Raw genomic sequence first — 9,106 nt, forward strand, 5'->3', positions numbered from 1 at the left:
TTAAGATAAGGTTATCATTTTAAGTTATACCCGGAATGTAATTAGAGCCTCTAGTGAGAACTGTAGCAGTCAATTTTATACAAATTATTCAGACCTGGTAAGGTAGAATACAGTTTTAATAGGACAAGTGAACATACTGTGATTTATTAGATATCATGTGAATTGAAATGACACCTGAACACAGCATGTGTAACTCATCATGCGCCCAAGTCACTGGGAATCCAGCTCAACAGCCTTTCATCAGAAGAGATTTAATAACATGCCTTCCATTCCCTATTGTTCAGTGGCCGTTATTTTGGATTTGAGAGGGATTTTTGTTTTCAGATTTGAATGGTTTTAGACAGGAGAAAGCCATCTCATGTGTAGAATACAAAGCACAGATTACCTAGCACTGTCATGTATCAAGACTGATGCGTGCTGCAGCGAAGTCGCTGGCCCCGCTTGCTTGCTTTTTTCTTTTGTGTGGTCTGCAGAGCAAGGTGACCAACTGACAGTGTAATTAACTAATTTTTCTGTGTTGTCCATCTCTGCTGAAGAGTATTGGGTGTTGTATAAAAAAGTTACGTCTTATCTGCCAGCTGTCAGTAATTACTTATTCATTAAGTGGATACCTGCTTTCTAAAGATGTGTGAGGAGGGCAGAGTTGAATAGCTCCTGAGAAGGTTGTCTGTCTTTTCCTTCTAAGATTCCTATGGGGCATCCAGAGCTCTGTACTAGGGCATATATTTCAAGGACACCTTAAAAATATGTGGAACACCTTTTCCTTTTCCCTGGTTAGGAAAGGTTTCCTTTCCTTTTATTCTCATTTGACATGTCAGCTGTTCCACATTTTGCTATGGGCCTAAATTCCTCAAATTGGAATCATTCATTCAGTGTGTATTTACTGAACTTCTGTTGTGTGCCATGCATTGTGCTAGGTATTTGGCATGTGGTGGTGAAAAAAAGATAGTGTACTAGTATCTGTAGCATGAGCCTACCTTTCCCACCTCTACCATTAACCATATAGCACCATCTCACCTTTACAATTTACAGGGAAGATAAATAGCATCTCATGCAATCTCCTCCATCTTCTCTGTCCTTCATATCCACTATTATCTACAGCTGAAAGGTTTTCTTTCTGTTCAATCTCATTGAAAATGTCCATTCTCATCCATAAAATTAACCTGATTAATTCTAAAGTTACTGAATTAATTTTCTTCCTCTCTCCTTTATCTCAGTCCTTCTCACTCCTCTGCTCCTTTCTTTCAACCGAAAAGCATGCTCGCATTTTGCCCTTAACCTATGGATAAGCAATAAATAAAAATCTGTCTTACCTCTGTTACTCATTCAAACTTTCTAGTTGCCCAGTTTTCTTGAAAGTGTGTCTGTATAGATGCTGAATCTTCTTCCTCATTTCTTCATCTTATACAACAGTCTGGCTTCTGGACCAGCACATCTACAGCTGGATGAACAGTGACGGCCTATGTTTAATTCTCATTCCACGTAACTTCTTAATAACATTTGGTATTGCTGCCTGTTTCCTACTTCTGGAAGTTGGCAGCTTTCTCGAATCCATGATGTCATTCTCTCCTGGTTCCCATCGAATTGCCTTGATTATTCATCCTCAGTTTCCTTTGCTGAACTGTCCTTCTTTACCAGTCTTTTTAGTGATGGTGTCCCTCAGGGTTTCAGCTTTAGTTTTCTTCCTTACTTATTCTGTCTTAGGAGGTCCTTAAGAGTCTCCAAAGTTGTACTGTGAATGCCCTTAAATCATATACTACATATTTGGTATAGGTTTGGGTATGTGCATCTTTCTGGGAAAAGGATTCATAGCTTTTATGTGATCCTCAAAAGTGCCAAAGACTGTACAAATAATAAATGCTGGAGAGGGTGTGGAGAAAAGGGAACCCTCCTACACAGTTGGTAGGAATATAAATCGGTGCAGTCACTATGGAAAGTGGTATGGAGGTTCCTTAAAAAACTAAAAAGAGAGTTACAGTATGATCTTGCAGTCTCACTCCTGGGCATATGTTTGGAGAAAACTCTTAATTCGAAAAGATACATGCACCCCAGTGTTCATAGCAGCACTATTTACAATAGCCAAGACATGGAAACAACCTAAATGTCCATCGACAGATGAATGGATGAAGAAGATGTGAGATATATATATATATAGATAGACAGATAGATATACATACACACACACACACAATGAAATATTACTCAGCCATAAAAAAGAATGAAATAATGCCATTTGCAGCAACATGGATGGACCTAGAGATTATCATACTAAGTAAGTCAAAGACAAATATCATGTGATATCACTTAAGTGGAATCTAAAAAATGATACAAGTGAACTTATTTACAAAACAGAAACAGACTCACAGACATAGAGAACAAACTTATGGTTATCAAAGGGGAAAGGGGCAGAGGAATAAACTGGGACTTTGGGATTAGCAGATACACACTACTATACATAAAATAACCAACAAGGACCTACTGTATAACACAGGGAACTATATTCAGTATCTTGTAATAACTTGTAATTGAAAAGAGAAAAAAAGGACCAAAGACTGAAAAATGCTTAAAACCTCACTTTGTGAATGATGGCGGCCTCTTCTGTGGTATCCCACACCAAACCACTCCTGTTTCTATGCTGTGTCTTCTCTCAGGCGGTGGCTTCACTCTTGACCTAGGTTCTTAAAAGACCCTCCTGTCTTTCTCCTTCCACATTTAGTTATATAACACATTCTCTCAATTATGATTCACAAATGTAATTGGTCTCTCACAATGTTGTCTTAATTAGATTCTCTGTCACCTATTTCTCACCACCCTGGTCCAACCTGCTTAATATTTCCGGAAGTATCTTTTGATCTATCCTGAAATAAAAACCTGCTCATACCACTCTCCCTCAGTTAATATTCTTCAGTAGACTCCTTCCCTCCTCCATACAGGTTAAATTCCAAGTCACTTGGATTATAAAAGCCTCCCGTGGAATTTCCCTTACTTTATAAGAGCACTTTGAACCCTTTTCAGTTCCCCCAGTGTGTTGTGGTGCTGTTTTCTTTCCCTGAAATGAACTCCTCTCTGTTCTACGTGGGTGATTTCTGTTTATCTTTCAAGATTCATCTTGGCCATTACGCTGTCAATGAAGCATTCCTTAGTCCCAGGAAGAGTTAGCATGGCTTCCCTTTCTTTTTAATGCTATTGTTGCATTGGCTACTCTGTATTTTAAGTTTAAAAGAAAAAAATTCATTTATTGAGGTAACATTGGTTTAATTGGTTTATAACCTTATATAGGTTTCATGTGTACAACATTATGTTTCTACTTCTGTGTAGACTACAGCGTGCTCACCCCCAGAAGTTTAGTTTACATCCATCACCGTGCAGTTGACCCCTTTACCCATTTCACCCTTCCCCACCCCGCTTCCCCTCTGTACCCCCTTTCCCCGCTACTCTGTTCTCTGTATCTGTGTTCTTGGTTTGGTTTGGTTCCATTTATTTTGTTGTAGTTTTGCTTTATTTTAAGAGTTTGCATATGAGTGAAATCGTGGTATTTGTCTTTCTCCATCTGACTTATTTCACTTAGCACGATACCCTCTAATTAAAAAGATATATGCACCTCTGTGTTCATTGCAGCATTATTTATACATAATAGCCAAGATATGAACACAATCTAAGTGCCCATCAACAGATGAACGGATAAAGAAGATGTGGTATCTGTATGTAATGGAATACTCCACAGCCATAAAAAAGATAATCTTGCCATTTGCTACATGGATGGACCTTAAGGGTATTATGCTAACTACAACTTTTAAAAAATTCCTTGGGACTTCCCTCGTGGCCCAGTGGTAAAGAATCCGCCTTGCAATGGCGGACGTGCCCAAAAGGGACGCGGGTTTGATCCCTTGTAGGGGAACTGAGATCCCACATGCCACGGTGCAACTAAGCCTGCGTGCCATGACTACTGAGCTCGAGCGCCTCAACTAGAGCCTGCGTGCCGCAAACTACAGAGCCCTTGTGCCCTGGAGCCTGCACGCCACAACTAGAGAGAGAAAACCTGCACGCCATAACTAGAGAGAAACCTGTGCTCTGCCATGAAGAGCCCGTGCGCCCCAATGGAAGATCCCACATGCTGCAACTAAGACCCGATGCAGCCAAAAATAAATAAAATAAATAAATAAATAATAAATAAATCTTAAAAAAAAATAAAAAATTCCTCTTTGTGACAACGTGAGAGGCCAGGGAATTGGAGGCCAGTTGTTTTAGCTGAGCACCCTCGGTGCCCAGCACAATGCTTTAAGACACTTTCTCAGGGAGCACAAGCTCTCAACTTCAACTGGGCATGAAGATATAAAAGACACTGTAGATCATTTAATGGATCAGACAAGCAAATCAGTCTTTTCCGATTCTGTTTTTGAGAGAGACTCGAACTCCTGTGATTAAAAGTAGTTATCATCTCTGAATTTCCTAGCATGATGTATTCTGTACAAATGCCCATCGTATGTAATATATTTTATTATATATGTTATACACTAGGAGAGAGGCTTGGGTTTATTTTATGAAACAAAATGAACAGCATATATAAGCACATATACTTTCTCTTATATGCCTTTTTAAAGAAAGGTAAATTCTGAGTATGTTGACAGCAGCTTTGGAGTAGTTGATTGATACGTGACTTCCTTAAGATTTCAGTGGAAATCAGGTATCTTGAAACTTTCTAGCAACTTTGCATTATTATATACAAAGAGAGACCTCTTCCACTTTCCTGTGCCACGGATCTTTTCCCTTTCTTGCCAAGACAATCATTAGACCAAAGCAATTGATATCTCTGTGCCTTAAGTTTCACAGTGCCATGCTTTAATAAAAATGATAGATCTTTTCTGAGATCTGTTAAGTAATTTATTAACAAGACATGTCCTAGGGAAATATATTTTTCTCTTATTACTATCTTAGTAACATATTTTGTTAATGGGAACTGGATCATAGAGAAATTAAATTACTTTCCGTGGAGTTTTTGTCAGAGAAACATAAGTGTTATATCATTAAAAGTTATAAAAATTTCTTCTAGAAAAAATTGTGACGCTTAATAATCTATATTAATACTTTATTCCACGTCAACTTGGTAAATAGTTTCTAGATACCATGAAGCCAACACAAAGTGGTAGTATCTCGTCATCCTGTGATTCATCAAGCCATCATCACTTTCATTTTGTTCTCTATAGCTACTAGAGAAAAATCATAATGATTCTTCAGATTTTTATGAAAAATCTAAAAATGAAGTAAAACGAAAATAGGAATAGAAAGAGTTACTTTCCTTTCTTTTTTTCCTAAAAGCTCTTCAAATATGGAGGGAACTGATTCTTTGGTTATATTAGGTGCATTAATTGGGGGATAGGCATTTTTTTGTTGTTCTTGTTACCCTTTCTGAATTCTTAGATTTCCTTCTCCCTTTTAGATGGCTTGATATTTGGGTTCAGATAGAGAGAATTTAAATCTAAGCTGCTCAAATTTCTTTTCATCCTATAAAGAGTCCTGTTATGAAGCATCCAAATTAAAATTTTGCCTTGTCACCAGTAACTCAAGGGTGTCATCAGTCTCTTTGCTCTCTGAAACTGATTTGATTTGTGTTAGTTTTGGTCACCGCACATGTACTTTGTTTTGTAAAAGAATGGAGCCTAGCTACATGAATGCTATAAGGCTAGAAACTAGGTTTTTCTTTTTATTTCCTGGAAGGATTTTTAAAGGCTTGAACCATTGTTTTCTGGAGAATGTTAGAGTATAGGGACTTCTCAAGATGTCTGACCATGTCTGTGAAATGCCTGTATATCCTAGGTTGAGTATCACATGCCATAATTGAAAGTATGCTTTATGGTCATACATTAATTCTCTCCATTGCAAGGGCTGATTGGCAAATACAAGACATTGTGGGCATGAACCGTGAGCACTCAGTTTTTAACATTGCTTAAATACAAGACAAATTGATCAGGGCCCCCCTGCTAATATCATGAAAACCAGGCAAGTCCTTTGCATATAGGCCACCACTCCCTCTCTTCTACTCGGACTCTGGTCTATGGTGTTTGGTACCTCCTAGGTTTCTTCTCACAGTACTGTCTGTTTTCTGGTCCCATCCACATTTTTATGTAAGATTCACCAACCTGTAGTTGAAGCTTCTCTGGGATGAAATTAGGGCATTGGTCAGACTGACAGGAACATCTGGTTGTATTGATAGTTGCACATCTCATTGTAAATTAATAGATTGGCATTCTGATTAGGATTTGGCTTTCGATGTTGCTTGCTTAGTAGGGGAGTATTCATGGACATGCTAAGTACAGGCACGTTTGCTTGAAAATATTCTTTTTTGATAAAATAATAAAATGGCGTATATGTATGTTTCTGTATTTGTGGGAGTGAAGAATATAAGTCTGGATCTAAAAATATGACTAAATATATGAAGTCAAGATGCCTGGTACACTCCAACATTTTCTTTAAATATGACTCAGTTTTATATTGGTAAAAAGATTATAGCGGTAACTAGATGGAGAATTGCATTGAAACAAATATCCAAAATCATATTGAGTTTCAGAGGGCTTTTTGTTTCAGTAAGTGTCCTGGACACAATTCATTCATCCAACAGCTATGTATTAAACATCTTTACCAGGATAGAAACTGGGTGAAAAGGTGGGGGATTGGGCAGAGGGTAGAACATTCTCAGTCAAAAGGAGAGCATGTGCAAATTATCTGAAGCGAGAAGAAGATGGCATATTGAGTTATGAAAGCAGGCAGAGATTGCCAAAAGGCAAGGAAACCAACGTGAGGATGCTATGAGATCAAACCCAGGAAGTAGGCAAGACCTGGATCTATTACTAGTTTCCAAGGCATATATTACGTAGAGTATCATTTCATTCCTTGGCTCTGCATGAATATATTTGTTTCATATCTGTCTCATCCTGACTGCTGAAGGAGTTTGCACTATCAGTGTACTCTTTTCTCTCATGTATACTCAACTTCTCCCTCTCAACTGGATCCTTTCCATTGCCTTTAAAACTTGATTAAAGCTCTCTGGTCTCACACACAAACAACCCTTCCTCGACTCCGTATCCCCCTGCAGGTATTGTTTTCTTTCCTCCCCTTTATGGCCAAATTTGTTGAATGCGTTTCTGTCTTCGTTTCTTTACCTCTCAATCACCCCTCTCTAGTTTAGCTTCCGTCTTCATCACTACATCAAAACAGCCTTTCCTAAGTTCACAATGGCCTTCTGTTGTCAGTCTCAGGGTCCTCTTCTCAGTAAACTTCTTAACAGCATTAAAAAAATACATTTTTTGGAACACTAACTCCTCCTGGCTTCCAGGGTATTTCAGTCTCCTCTTTTTCTTTATGTTTTTGGCCATACATTCTCCTCTTCAAAAGGTACTATAAAAAGAGGTCTAATTAGTTACTAAATTATTGATACCCTTGAAATCCCTCTTCTGTGTTATTCCCTACTGTCTCCAAAATTAGTCTCATTTCCTTCCTTGGCTTGTTATGAGAGGTAGCTTAGCATGACAGGTAAGACCACAAGCACCAGGGGCAGAGTGCCTGGGTTTATATCCCAGCTGTGTACGTTAGGCAAGCAACTTAATTTCTAATAGTTTCATTATATGTTAAATAAGGATAATTATAATATCTGCCTCATCTAGCTGTGAAGATAAAATGAGTTTGTGTATGTAAAATGCTTAAAGCAGTGTCTGGAAAAATGGCAAAGACCACTTGAATGCTTAGCTGTAGTATAATTTGTGAATGAAACGTGAATTTTTATTATCTACATACGTATGATATTCAGTTGCCTATGAACATCTCCACTTTCAGCTCTAAAGGCACATCAAAGTCAATGTGTCCAAGATCAAATGCACAGTGTTTTGGTGCTTCATCCCTAGAAGAAAATGTCTGGTCACTCCTGATGTTTCCTGCCTCAGTGAGTGACTCAACCATCCTGTTGTTTACACAAGTCAGAAAAGTAGATCCCATCCTCCGTGATCTCTTTTCTCTCATTTCCCATTTATCACTAAGCCCTGTCAAATTGACCCACTAAATTTCTAGTAAAAGCTTGCATTTCTCAATGTTTACGCTTCCACCACGCCCTCCAGAGATACCGTTACCTCTCATCTTAAGTACTATAAAAAGAGGTCTCTCTGTTTTCTCTCTGTCTACTCATCACCTCCAGTAAATTATGTATACCCTCTTGCCAGAGTTCTCATTTCAAAAGGCCAAGCTGATGATTTCCTCTTGGTTTCCTACTTTTCCATGGGTTCCCATTGCTCTGGGGATAATGACCAAGTGTGCCAGTCCCTCCTTGTGGTCCAGAGCCTCAGGCATACAAAAGCACAGGTGTCCAGCAGCCCATCTCCCATCCCACCTCCCGCCACTCCTTGTGCTCCAACCACACCTGTTCACTTTCAGCTGCTTGTGTACACTCTCTTCCCGTCCACCAGAGACTTTTGTGCATGTACTTCCCCATGCTGGAAACCTCTCCCCACTCCTGCCACACTTACTAATAAATTCTTATACATCCATTAGATGTCAATCCAAACATCACTTCTTCAGGAAAGCCTACCTTGACCCCCTAGTCTACTTCAGGTAACTATGTTATAAGCTCCCATAAATTAAATGCTTTCAGAGTATGTGCCTCAAGTTTTCACTGTAGTTTAATGTCAGGGGTCCCCAAGGCCACCTTTAGGCTCAATGGTTTGCCCTAAGGACTCGCAGGACTCAAGGAAACTATTATACTCACAGTTACAGTTTATTACAGTGAAAGGATGCAGATTAAAATCAGCAAGGGAAAAGGTGCATAGGTGGAGGCCAAGAGAGACCAGGTGTAAGCTTCCAGTTGTCCTCTCCCAGTGGAGGCACAGGTACAGCACTTATCTCTCAGCAATAATGTGTGACCACATTTGCCAAGTGTTGTCAACGAGGGAAGCTCACTTGAGCCTTAGTGTCCAGGGTTTTTATTGGGGTTCAGTTATATAGGCATGCAGCACACTAGCTACTCGAGTTTCCAGCCCCCTAGAGGTCAGATTGATACAGTGTGGTCCAAAGCCTCAGGCATACAAAAGCACAGATGTTCACCATAAATCCCATTGTTAGCATA

Source organism: Eubalaena glacialis, chromosome 7 (assembly GCF_028564815.1).
Source record: "Eubalaena glacialis isolate mEubGla1 chromosome 7, mEubGla1.1.hap2.+ XY, whole genome shotgun sequence".
In the NCBI taxonomy this organism is placed as follows: domain Eukaryota; kingdom Metazoa; phylum Chordata; class Mammalia; order Artiodactyla; family Balaenidae; genus Eubalaena; species Eubalaena glacialis.